The sequence below is a fragment of the Myripristis murdjan genome, chromosome 17 (genome assembly GCF_902150065.1).
Source record: "Myripristis murdjan chromosome 17, fMyrMur1.1, whole genome shotgun sequence".
In the NCBI taxonomy this organism is placed as follows: Eukaryota; Metazoa; Chordata; class Actinopteri; order Holocentriformes; family Holocentridae; genus Myripristis; species Myripristis murdjan.
In genome coordinates, this window is record NC_043996.1 from 17,886,755 (window position 1) to 17,899,605 (window position 12,851).

Consider the following 12,851-nt stretch of genomic DNA (forward strand, 5'->3'; position numbering starts at 1 on the left):
CGCAGCGCAGGGTGGTGGAGTGAGGCGAACCCCGCACAGAGCTAGTTTCAACCAGCGCAACTCGAGGGGTGCACAGTTTGCTAGTTTCGCAGACCGAGGTGCACTGAGATGGGAGTGGAGCCGGCACAGTGGAAGTTTGGCTGACTGGCGCACATCACCAAAACCTCACAATCAGCACAAACGGTGCCAATCTCCTTTGATCTGACATCAGTTGTAAGGGGACAGTTGATATGGAGATATATGTATGTGCTGATTGTGATAGTAGCACTGAATAGTGTTTTTTGTCGGTTTTTATTGCATTGTTAATGTGCCTGAGATTATGGGAGCCTGCCTGTGAGGTTTTGGTGACGTGTCCGCACTGCGTGCCTGTCTCCTGGGCTCCGCTCCGCCTGCGGCAGTAGCCCTCCATGTCAATTGTGCAAACTTTCATTACGCCTTCGTGCAGTGCATTTTAAAGCCGAGGACAGGGGCTCATTTGACTGGTTTAAAGTGAATCGGCTGTGTCAAACCTACTCCACACCTTCTCTCCCCCCATGTGCCGCTAGGAGGAACGGCGGAGTACTTGCGCCACTGTGCATGGCGTGCCAAAACTTGCAAAATCCACCTGGCCACACCCAGTTGGCGAAGCGCAGCTGCGAAACTAGAGCCCACAATCTCCTCATTCAAAAGACCCATCCTTATGACGAGGAATGAGACAAGCGACTGGCTAAAACTACTCAGCTACAACAGACAACATCCCTCTAGCAATCCACTAAATATTAAATACCCACAATCCACAATTAGCTTACTAAAGCTTACTGTGTTGCTAGTTATGTTGATGTTGTAATAGTTAGGAGAGCTATGCAGCCATCTAATCTGGGCCAATACGTGGGAGTATTAAAATAGGTAATAGGGGTTTCTTAGCCAGGTCACTAATTAATATGTCATGCCAAATGTCTTTCTACTCCTTAAGATGAAGACAAAATGGATGTAGTGTATTACTGAACATTAGACCAATTTAGTTCCAATGATTAAAGTTTGGCAATGTTTAATAGACACAGCATCCTGCCTTAAGAGGAGACTGCCCATGTGGTACTTTGGCCATAAATTTGACACTTAGGGGATGGGCCCAAGTTTGCAGATAACTGAAATGTATTTGATAGGCCAAATAGTCCCATTTGGGAGGGTCATCTGAGCAGTAGCTGTCCGAGAAAGAGAGATGTACACTGACGCAAACTCTGTCCCCTGACTCCCCTGTCCTCGTCTCCTCCTGAGGGCTCTGCTGCTACAATCTGGCCTGCTCCTGCCAACCAACCTTCACCACCGCTCCACAACCCTGCAAGAAGTTATTTCCGATGCTCCAGGTACATGGTGGTTGATCATCCCTTGGTGCAACTTCATTGTATCGGGTCATAAATTTTCCATCCATATATTTGTTCCTGCCACATATCGCTTATCCACTTACCATATCAGTCCATATATGCATCACCTTGTTCATTTACATGTGTATAGTTTGTCTGTCATATATACAGTATCTCGTAGTTGGTCGTTTGTAGTTAGTAGTTGTAGCTATAATAAAGTGTGTTTAATTCATGTCAGTTGTCAGAGTGATTTATGAGTGGAAATCTCAATCCCTATTCAGGGAAGATCTGCCTGCCTTTCAATTTACTACATTATACTTTTATGCATAGGCTATTAGTACTAAGGTAATATTCCTGGTGTAAACAGCTCTTATTAGGCCTATCCTTAGGTAAAATTGCCTTGGTCAACTAATAATCACTCTTATGATGATTAATAATGGCTTTCGATAATTTTGCCTATCATTTATGAAAACCTATCCAAGCAAGTAACCTGCACTATTGGTATACCATAGTATTAGGTTGTTCAGTTCAGACCATTAAAAGCTGACTGTTGTAGATACTCATGAATTTTGCATACAGGAAAAGGCCAACGATAACTTTTTGCATCATAAATCTGGTCTAAAAAGCCTCACACCCGACAACTCCCAGCAAAGATAAGCCCAAAGAATCAGTTAAGTGCCGTGCACAATCTATGTGTCTTCTTGAGAGGCGCACAAGGAGGCATGTGTACATTGTGACCTGATAATATTCTTGTTAAAACAGACTTTAAGTAATTCTGCTCACAGTGTGTTACATAGATAGCAGTCCACACTGTAAGTATGGGCAGAAGAGGAATGATAAGAAAAGGCCATCATGTGGGAGGGCAATGGTCTGATACACCTGTTCTGACATTCCTGAAGCCCCATCCTGTGTCAATAAGAGACGGGGGCAAAACAAACATTAAAGCTCTTTAAAGCTGTTCGTTATAGAACATGTCTTTGTTCAGAGTCTGTGAAGTCCCAAACATATATGCAGGGCATGAAAACACAATTTCTATAATGCCTTCTGTCTGTCTGAATGATGGTGATTGTGGGTTAAAAGAGGGCAAATGCAATCTTATCTACACAGATAATCTAAGCCACATTTATTTACAAGAAACCGACATGATTTCATAACAGACTGCCAACGTTTTATCTTTGCTTGTCTCAGACGTGTGATTCATCCCACAGGATCCCACCCTTAGTTACTTATAAAACTGACCTGCAGAGGTATGTATTCAGCTTGTAATTTGACAAGCTTCAAAATAAAGTAAAGTAAAGGAAGAGTTATCCAATATCTAAAATATTCTAGTCAAAAATATGTCTTAACACTTGAAAATGACAACACAAACAACTAGCTAACAATGATTAAATTTTGTTTCACTTTACTAAGTTAATGTTTTGCAAAATTCATTTAGTTACTTATTGTCTTGCACTATGCACTTGCATATTACTGTGTCACTCTTGCAATAGAGTCTCTTAACTGGGGGATTATCCAAACAGACAAACTGGACTTACATGAGATCAACTGGAGGGAAGTTGTTTGTGTATTTAAGCGGCCTGTCCAAAAGTCAAGCTTATTGCAGTGATTTTAGGAAGGCATATGCTTTGACTGTAAATCCCGTATTATTTATGATATCCCATGATTTATGCTTATGACATCACATGATTTAAAGCCACACATCTGTATTCATCATTAAAATTGGTCTAATTAACTGAGTTAACAATGTGGCATCCTCTCTTTGCCCCACATGAGGGGAAAAACACAATAATATTCTAGGAGCAATGCCATCAATTTACTATTGAAATGATAAAATTGCTACATGACATCAGTCTGAAAATGCCACCTTATTACACATCAATAAATTCATAAACTACTACATTTCCTCATGCCCTTCATTTCCTCTTTTACTGGCAAGTAGAAGGACCATTAATAATCAACCTTAACCACACCTCACTTCATACATGGGAACAGCAGAAAGGGCAAAGATGAGGCAAGACCAAGTACAAAGCAATACAGACTTTTAGTGGGCTCAGTGTCATTACAAATCCCCTGATCCATGACTAACTCCAGTGTGTCGTGGGCTAAACAAGAACACCTCAGCTAGCAATGGAATGTTATTGTGGAAAGCCATGTCACATGGTGTTATATTTTTAGGAGACGTTCCCTGTTCTTTCACATGAACACAGTACACCTGGGTTCCATTAAAGATTACCCAGTTCAGCACAAACTATGTTCAAATGCAATATTACAGAAATACAACTCAAATTCAGGATTTGTGTGAATCCATATAGTACTCTCCCTAATTGTTGCAGTGCAACAAAAACCAACATAAGAACCAGAGCAGAAAGAAAAAAGAAAAAAAAAGGGGGCAGACAGAAGGAGCATGATAGTGAGAGAGGGGACATGTAACCCAGTTTGTGGGCTGGACCTGTAGCCACGACCCTGTGAAAAACACAATATGGACATGAACTCCAGTCTACGGAGCCATGGCACCAGCATACTTAGAAATTTGCTCATCTCCCAATCTTCTCCCCTCTATGGGCACATATTCAAATTCATTTTTTGAAACACTTCTTTGACCCTTTGTCAGACTTCAGCTTATGCCAGACTTTCACCCCAAAGGTCACCTTTGCCAAAAAGAAAAATCAATCCACAGTGCAGCCTTATATCAACGGATAGGTCAATCTGTGGCATATGAATATCCTCTCCCCTTCTCACTAGTTTTCCTCTATCTTTGCTGTCTGTGGTCCCTGGAGATGTCCTCAGCTCAAGCAGCAGGTCAAGGTCATTGTTGATGGATAACACTGGGCAGGACAGGGCAGACATTGAGCTCTACCTCTTGTATGAGCTTTAGCACATCTACTTTTATTGAGTTTTTGTTCGTATACCTGTTCTGTTCCTTTAGATGTGGGAATTAAATGAGGACAGCTGGGATCATACTGCTGCTTCCCTTTGCTGTCTGAGGGGATGTCCGATGTCCAACATGGGGTCAGGGTCATCAGAGATGGAGACCAGTGGTGAAGCAGGCCAGACAATGAGCTCTCCCTCATGTCTCAGGTTTTTAGAGCAATCTTTGTTCCTTTTCTATGGTGCCCTATTTCTTCTGTCAAAGGAATATAAATTTGACTTTTTTGTACCTTTGAAGTGAAGGGAGTCTTTGTGGCTTTTCTAAAATCTAATGTGCTATATTTCCTTTCTGTCTGTAAAACGTCATGTATGGCCTTCAAAAAGGGCTGCGTATTTAGAGTACCTGTGATCCTTGATGTTTAGGAGTAAATTACATTAGTTAAGTTGGACATACACAGCTACAAGTGTCTCTATAATATTGCATTTAAAAAACCCTGTCTATTTACATTTTGCGGGGAGGGGCATGTATAATCCATCTGCTGGAAAATGACCTATTTTGAATGAGGTTCTCGGAATGAAGATTTACCACTGAAGGGTGAAAGCAGTGAAAGGCCTTCTGTGGAATGTAAAGTAGGTGAGGTGTAAGTTAAAGCAATCTTTTTATTCATCTAAAGTAAAAAATAGGTCTTTGAAAACAAATAGGTTTTTAAGATTCAGTATCTTTTTAATATTCATTGATTCATTTGACTTGCCAGAGCATTTCTTAATTTCACAGGGACAAGTCAAACTTGTTAACATTTCACCCTCAAGCTTCAAAAGTGAACAGTGTTTAAAAAGCAATAAAGCAATAAATAGCTTATTTCTCATTCCAATTAGTCTTACAAAATGCACAGCCAATTTAACAATTGTTTGTTTTTGGTTTAATACCTCTCCTACTTTTCCTCCTCCTTTCCTTTTTGTGTAGAGAAGGTCATGACCTGGCCTTCCCTTCCTTTCTGCTCCTTCATTCCGTCACGCTCCATTGAAAAGTTTCCATGTAATCTTGCAGGTGTTTCTGGCCCATGGCACTTCATTTCACAAACAGAGGCTGACTTTGCCTTCCTCCCTATGGTTGCTAAACAGGTTGTTTAATGAATACAGGTGCAGAGGTTCTGCTCTGCCTGTCAGGGAGACATGATCAATACTGTAGGCAAGCTGCATTTAATTGTCTTTTGTTAACACAGACCCGGTGTGAGGTGGAGAAAAGAAGAGACCCCTCCCAGGGCTCTTGATCCCAATGCTTTTCATTATGCTACATCTAGCTTGTTCACCACCCACGCAGTCATGAAATGCAAAATGTGTCTCAATCCCTCTTTTTTTTTTTTTTTGTTAGACTCTAAGAAAGTTCGTCACTACCTTAAATGCTCTGAGACCTAGAACATTTAAGGTCAGGATGAACTTCAGTCAAATCCCTGCAGGACTTTTTGGGAATGGTGAACTTTTACCACCGCTTCAGTCCCCTGGCAGCTCAGCTCATGCAGCTGAGGCCCTGAATGGCAGAGCCGCCAAGCAAGTGGTGGAGTGGTCTTCAGAGTGGGTCAAGACATTTACAGACGCTAAGTCTGCTCTGGACAACGTGACAGTGTTGGCGCCACCATATCCCAAGGCTCCTATCACCGACACCAGAGACACTTTGGACTACACAGTTGGAGCAGTGTATGGGCAGTTTGTGGATGATGTGTAGCAGCCACTGGCTTACTTCAGCTGATAGCCATGCCCCAATGAACAGAAGTACAGGACCTTTGGCCGAGAATTCCTTGGCCTCTACCTTGTCATCCGTCACTTCCATTTCCTGCTGGAGGTCCATGGCATTCATGGACCACAAGCTGCTGACGTTTGCTATGGCTGAGGTGGTTGAGCCATAGTCTGCCCACCTTTATTTATCTTGGAGGTCACTACAGATGTACAGCATGTTACTGGCAAAAACAGCCTGGTCACCCACTGCTTCTACTGGACCTTTGCAGGGCACATCCACCTGGGATTTGATTACACCTGCATGGTAGTTGATCAGGCTTCTGACCCGGCTGTTAAAGCTTACCGGACAGCTGTCATGGACTATGTTTGGAGGAAATGGTTTTTGTGTGCTGTGTACTGAAGTCTACTCTAGGGATGTGATTGAAACATTAAATGATGTCAGTCCAGCAGTTTTCTTTATGTACTTGGTGTAATGTTTAAGATCTTCAAATGAAGCAGGGTGTCAGCAGATCCTAAAAATGTCTTAAAAATGTCTTAAATTCAAATTTTTATAAACATTGGCCAGTGAAAGTCAATGAATAGATTTAAATTTGAATGTCCGAGGTTTTTACTTAAAACACAGGCATTTTATCTGATTTCATCTGTCAATTAAAGTATCATAGTCTAAGCGTGCTGCTGAACCGACTGGCATGTTGTAGATTAAGTCAACTCACTTTATTCTTACCTGTCATGCTTATCCACAAAGAGAAATCCAAGAAAATCCTTGTGCCTAGCTGTTCCAAGTCCTGTTTTTAGATTTATTAAAGTGACATCTTGCAATCTAATCTAAAGAAAACTGTTTTTGTAACAGTGCGTACAGTCACTTAGTAAATAACCTACCATATTCCTACCTAAAAGCTACCTCTGCACTGCAGATAAAATATATACAGTGGAATTTACCTTTGTACTGACCTGCAATGCTTATTTGAATAACAGACAATTTGTCATCATTGATTACAAATGTGTCTTCAAATGGTTTCTTAAAATGCACTAAATTTAGTACTCTGACATCTGTAGACATTCTGTAAAGGCAGATAAGGTTTTCCTCTAATGACAGCTGTTTGGGACTTGTTTTTCAGCTGTTGCCACAAAGGCAAGATAGTTAATATTTTAATTATGATGCTTATATGAGATGGATTCAAGAGTTTTGCTGGTCAGTGGAATAAAACAGAACATACAACATCATTTGATCATTACACCAGAGGGTGGCACTCTGTCTCTTTCTGAAAACTACCCATGTGCATGAGCCATTGTTGCGAAGGTTCTTGATATGTATTATCAACCTGCCCACTAAAACTAAACCTTGAATTTTCACTCTCTGCTGAAAATGCATAGTGCTAAATTGAACGGGATATTCATTTTACTTTTAAATCAACGTGCTGCAATAAGTATTTGAGATAAAATAAAAGGGTAATGCAACTACATACGGACATGAATGAGCTGAAACGTTCAGTCTCAAGGAAGCTTAGCAAGGTCTTTCATGCCCTTGAACTTGACCCAGTAACAGATGAAAAGAATATGAATTTAATTACGATAACAATTGATCTCGTTATCTAGTCTGTTAAAGCAAGATAGTTCTCATTTGTGAAGTCTGATAAGGAATTGGTTTTTTTCTGGGTTCAGTGATTCTCTCCCTGATAAACCCTGCTCCTGACTACAATACTCAGACAGACACCGGCCCAGTGTCCTATCTCCCCTCAATTAACTTCAAACTGCTCTCCATTACACGCTACAATGAGACACGCCATTTCATTACCTCACACAGGCCCATCAGCGCTACTAATTGTTTTTCTTTTCATTTTCAACATCCCCCCATCACCCAGGGAGAGACTGTGAAGATCTCTCATGATATTCCATGTTCAGAGGGAGGTGGAAAGAGGTGGGAGGTCAGAGAATGAAAGAGTGATAAAAGAGAGAGAGGGAGAGAGAGAGAGAGAAAAATTCTAGTTGTCCTCTGTCCTTTGCGTGCTGTTTATTGCTTCACTGGTGAACAGAGCTAGGGTGTTGGTGTGCATAACCTTCAAAGGCCAGAGACCTGAAGCACTCACCGACACTTAATTTACAATCAGCAAAAGGTCAGCACAGACACACATGTGCACACATGCACGCACACACACACACACACACACACACACACACACACACACACACACACACACTCACACAATTGGAGAGAGGCTGCAGTTTACTGAGCAAACTGGCCAATATCATTGTTGACCCACATGCTGTCCTCCAAACACAACAAACCATCACCACCACTTGGATGGAAGTTTAAGTAGTTCTATTGTTTGGAATAATGCTCCTTCATCATCAAGCACTTCAGGGGATACAATGTATATTTATTTCACGTAAGAATAGATTTCCTTTTATATACTTGATTGAACCTCCAGACACATGTACACACATGGAGGATCAGTCCAAACAAGATGAACAAAGATGTGAAAAATCTATAGAAATTGATGTACCGGAGTCTAATCTAGTCACTAAATTAAACTGCAACACCCTGGTGGCAGAAGACTGATGCATCTTAACTACACCACTGCATAACCATCATTAAAATAAACACTGAGTCCTTTTCTGCACCTGTGTACTGTGAAGACTTTAATGGAGTACAGTACTATATAATCGTGATGTAATAGGAATGACATCAGCCTCCCAAATATTAAATCGCAAGATGCAGAAAGAGGAAGAGGAAAAAGCAGGGCCAGGAGGACTCAGCACTACTTAACCACTCAGGGGGAAAAAAGCCTCCTAATTATTCATTCACAAAGTACCGCATATGGAGAGCGGGTGTGGAGATTTCATACACAGTGGGCTTCCTGTTAGTGTAAGACCCTCAGAATGAATCACTCCATTTTAAGTAACCTCACGACACACTTCAGCAGTATTCAAAATAAGTAAGAATTGGACAAAAACGACATTCCACCAGCAACAAGAGCAGAGAGAGAATATTGGAGGTTTGCGTTGTTGTAATGTGGTACAGCTCCACCTTCATATCACACCTTATTTAATTATCCCACCAGTTTATATTGTATTGCTATGAGTGTGTCTGCAAAATGTGCAGCTGCAGTGTTGTTTGTTGCAATTTCATTTATTGCCTCTGTGTGAGTTTTGATTGTGCAATGCCATTTTGATTAAATGCTGATTGTGTACAGACACTGCAATGAGTAGCAGACACCAGTGGCTCTTCAAATCTGTAAAAATAATAGAATGCCATGGGTTAACTTCCACACCGCCGTGCCTCTCAAGGTTTTGTTTCATAACCTCAGCAGTCTTCCAACACTGTTCTCCTCGTTCCATCTCATATTTGAGCTGAATTGAATCGAATGCATCCAATTGAATGTGCACCAATGACTGAGATGTGAGGCAGGGTCCCCAGTCTAAAACTGAAATCGTTTTGGTCCTGCTATCCAAGATTTGATTCGCTCGCCCAACCAGCCGAGACCAGTTTGTGATGAGGTGCTGGTCTCCAACAGGGCTATAGAAATCACATCCACGCTTTTTCACCTTAGCTGAGGCATACAGCTACCACCCTGAGAGAGAGAGAGAGAGAGAGAGAGAGAGAGAGAGAGAGAGAGAGACGGGCAGACTGAGAGACAGCAAGAGAAAGAGACAGAGATGGACAGAGAGAGAGAGAGAAAGAAGTCACAGAGCTGCAAGCTATTGGGCAAAAAGGTTGCATGCCCAAAATCCAGTGGGCAGTGGAGCATAGAAGAACAATCAAAGCTTATACACACACACACACACACACACACACACACACACACACACACACACACACACACAAACAGACTCACACTTTCTTTGTACAGTTTCTCAGTTGATCTCCCTTTCTCTGTGTGACCTGTTTTTCCCACTCCGTGCATGCTGCTGGAGTCTGTCACCATGGTCATCCAAAAGGTCCTGGAGAAACAGGGCTGACATTGGGAATCCAGTGAACAAAAGCTGACTCTAAATGAAAAACAGCAAAGAAATGAAACCTTTGGTATTCTAATTACTTAGTGATCTGCATATATTCAAACAACAACGGAGGCTTAGCCCAAGGAAGACCCTCTGTACTCTGTGACGGGAAGAATGAAAGCATTTTCCCCCGTCTTTTCTGTGAAGGGACTAGGCACACAGGCACACCCTAGTAAACCCTCATTATGCTTTGAAGATCTCTCTTTGCCTGCAGCGCCCAACCTATGCACCTTTTCGCTCAACCTCAGCTGAAACAGATAACAGCGAGCAGCTGCAACCAGGTAGAAAGGACCACATTTGAATGTCAACCGTCAAATATCTGAGGGAAAGCTACAAATGGCACAGCAACTTTGTCAGAGTCGTAAAGACACACATTATCTCAACATGGAGCATTGCTGATAAGGCAAATAAAAGCCAAGGGAATTTTAATCATGATATTGGGGATTAGACTTGCGAACTGAATGGCATTAATTTGAAGTTGCCTAACGCAGTCCTGAATGCAAAATGAAAGCAATTCATAAGAGATGCATAAAGAATAGGCATGGTAGGAGGTATGTTTTAATAATCGATGCACTGCTTTATTTATGCAAATACTAGCTAATTTGTAATTATCTGAGTGGGTGCATGTTTGGATTCTTTTTTAATCATCCCCTCAGCATATAACTAAGAGCACCCATGTATAGCTGTGAATGGTAATGAGGTAACTAGAGAGTACAACAACTCTGTGCAGGCTGAGAGGCAACCACATGATAGCAATGAGACATGATAACATTCATCACTCCGGACATTTCAGGTGTTCTACACCACATTGTTATCGAACTGAAACCCCACTGTTTTGGTGCAGACCTGCCATCATAAAACAGAATAGACAATGTGGATGAATACTCATTGTGTGTCTGAACAGAGCAATCTTCATCTTTTGGTCCACTGTCATGTAGGAATACCATTCAGAGTTGTTTGTTACAATGGTTTTCTCTGTGCTTGCATCAGGTTAAAGAACCTGACTGGGGTAAGAGGGACCTTCCTTGGAGGTCTGATTGCATCTCTGTGTGTTTGTGTGGATGTACAATATGTCTGTGGTTGTGTGTGGAAATGTTGCATTATTGGACATTAACCCTGTGTGTACTGTATGTGGACTTGAGTTCTCATGTAACCTCATGGTTATGATTTTTGGCAGCTTTGCACTTGTCCATACGGTTGCTAGAATCTTAGGGACTGCAAGTCTGCCAGAAGCAAGTGTGAAGCAGCTGGCAAGACATTACTCCATCTCAGCTGTCATTGGTACCACGATTGTGTGGAAGAGTACTGAAGGTGCCACCTGTACATGTAAGTGCCCATTACTGTGGGCCTGTAAAAAAATTAAATCATTTTTGTTTGTTTGTTTCATTTCTGCTTGACAGGACAAGAAGACATGACATGACATGGTCTGACCTCAGATTTGAACCCAGGGAGCTGCAGTACGGACTCAGCCTTGGTCAGTGGTTTGTACTCTACCAGATGAGCTACCAGCCCCTTCCAAAATAAACAAGCAAGCAAGCAAACAAGCAAACAAACAAGCAAGCAAGCAAACAAACAAACAAACAAACAAACAAATTCTTTAATGTTATATAAATAAGTGGATATTGGAAATGTGTGTTTGGTTGGGTTGGTGAGCTTATGTATTAGTTATGCATATGCCATTTAAGTGATTATAATTCTAGCAACAATTTTCTTTCAGTTTTGTGATGCAACCAAGGTATTTTGATGCAGAGAGGAGCAGGAGTATGTGGCTTTCTCCAGAGGACTTGAACACTCTCAGAGGACCAGGGGTCCACGCTCACCTAGTCGATAAACAATCTGTGCACCACAAAGGAACAATGGCCACCGTTCTATTGCCCACCCAGCAAACACGTCCCTTAAAAATGTCAAATGAAAAAAAAAAAGCTGTTGCAAGGGTGCAGTGTTCTATCGATTCAAAATGGGCTCATCATTGGACCACTATGACCATTTTATAGAACATTTTGTATACAAAGGGGTGGAGCATAACTATTTGGCTGTTAGAGCTATCTAAAAAAAAAAAAAAAAAAAACACCAGAATAACACATGGATGCTGTAGAGTCACCCTTGAAAAGCAATAAACGTAAATGGAAAAAAAAAACAAAACAAAAAAAACAAAACAAAAAAACAAAAACAAATTTAGATTCTGTGGAAACTGTTAAGATCAATGGCAGTTAAAACATATTCTAATGCATATGATTTTCCATTTGCCACAAAGTAGGTATTATTAGGATACACAATCAGCATGAGAGCTAAAATAGAGATGATAAAGATGTGGTAGAAAATAAGACTGATTTTAAGAGAAAAAGAGAGAGAACAACAAACACACAGATAAAAAGGAAAGACAGAAGCAGAAAGCTAGAGGCAACACCTAATAAAACCCACAGAGAGAACGAGGAAGAACAGGAGGTGGTAGGAATGGTAGGGAAGAGGGGGTTCTGCAGTGTTTCATATGAACCCGTTTCCTTTGAAGACTATATGAGTGAGAATTCAATCAGGTTTAATCTGCCTCCTTCTGAGGTGCTGGGCCCAGGGGAACCCTTCTGACCGATCTGGCCAGGCCTTTTTATTTTTAGGGTGGCCTTCTTCAACACCATTCCACTCTTCATCTCACAGTTTCTCCCAATACTGACCCCCACCTACTGCCCCCCCACTCCTACGTCTGTCCCCCCCCCCCCCCCCCCCCCTTGTAGTCACAGAGTCCTATTAGCAACTATCCTCTCTTCTTCTCCTTCCTTCAGCCCAGTGAACCCCGAGGCTTTTGGACTCTTCATATGATCTGTGATTGTGTGATCAGTGGAGATGTAGCTTTTGTGTGTGTGTGTGTGTGTGCATGCACGTGCACACGCATGCGCAAAGGATATTTTCCTACCT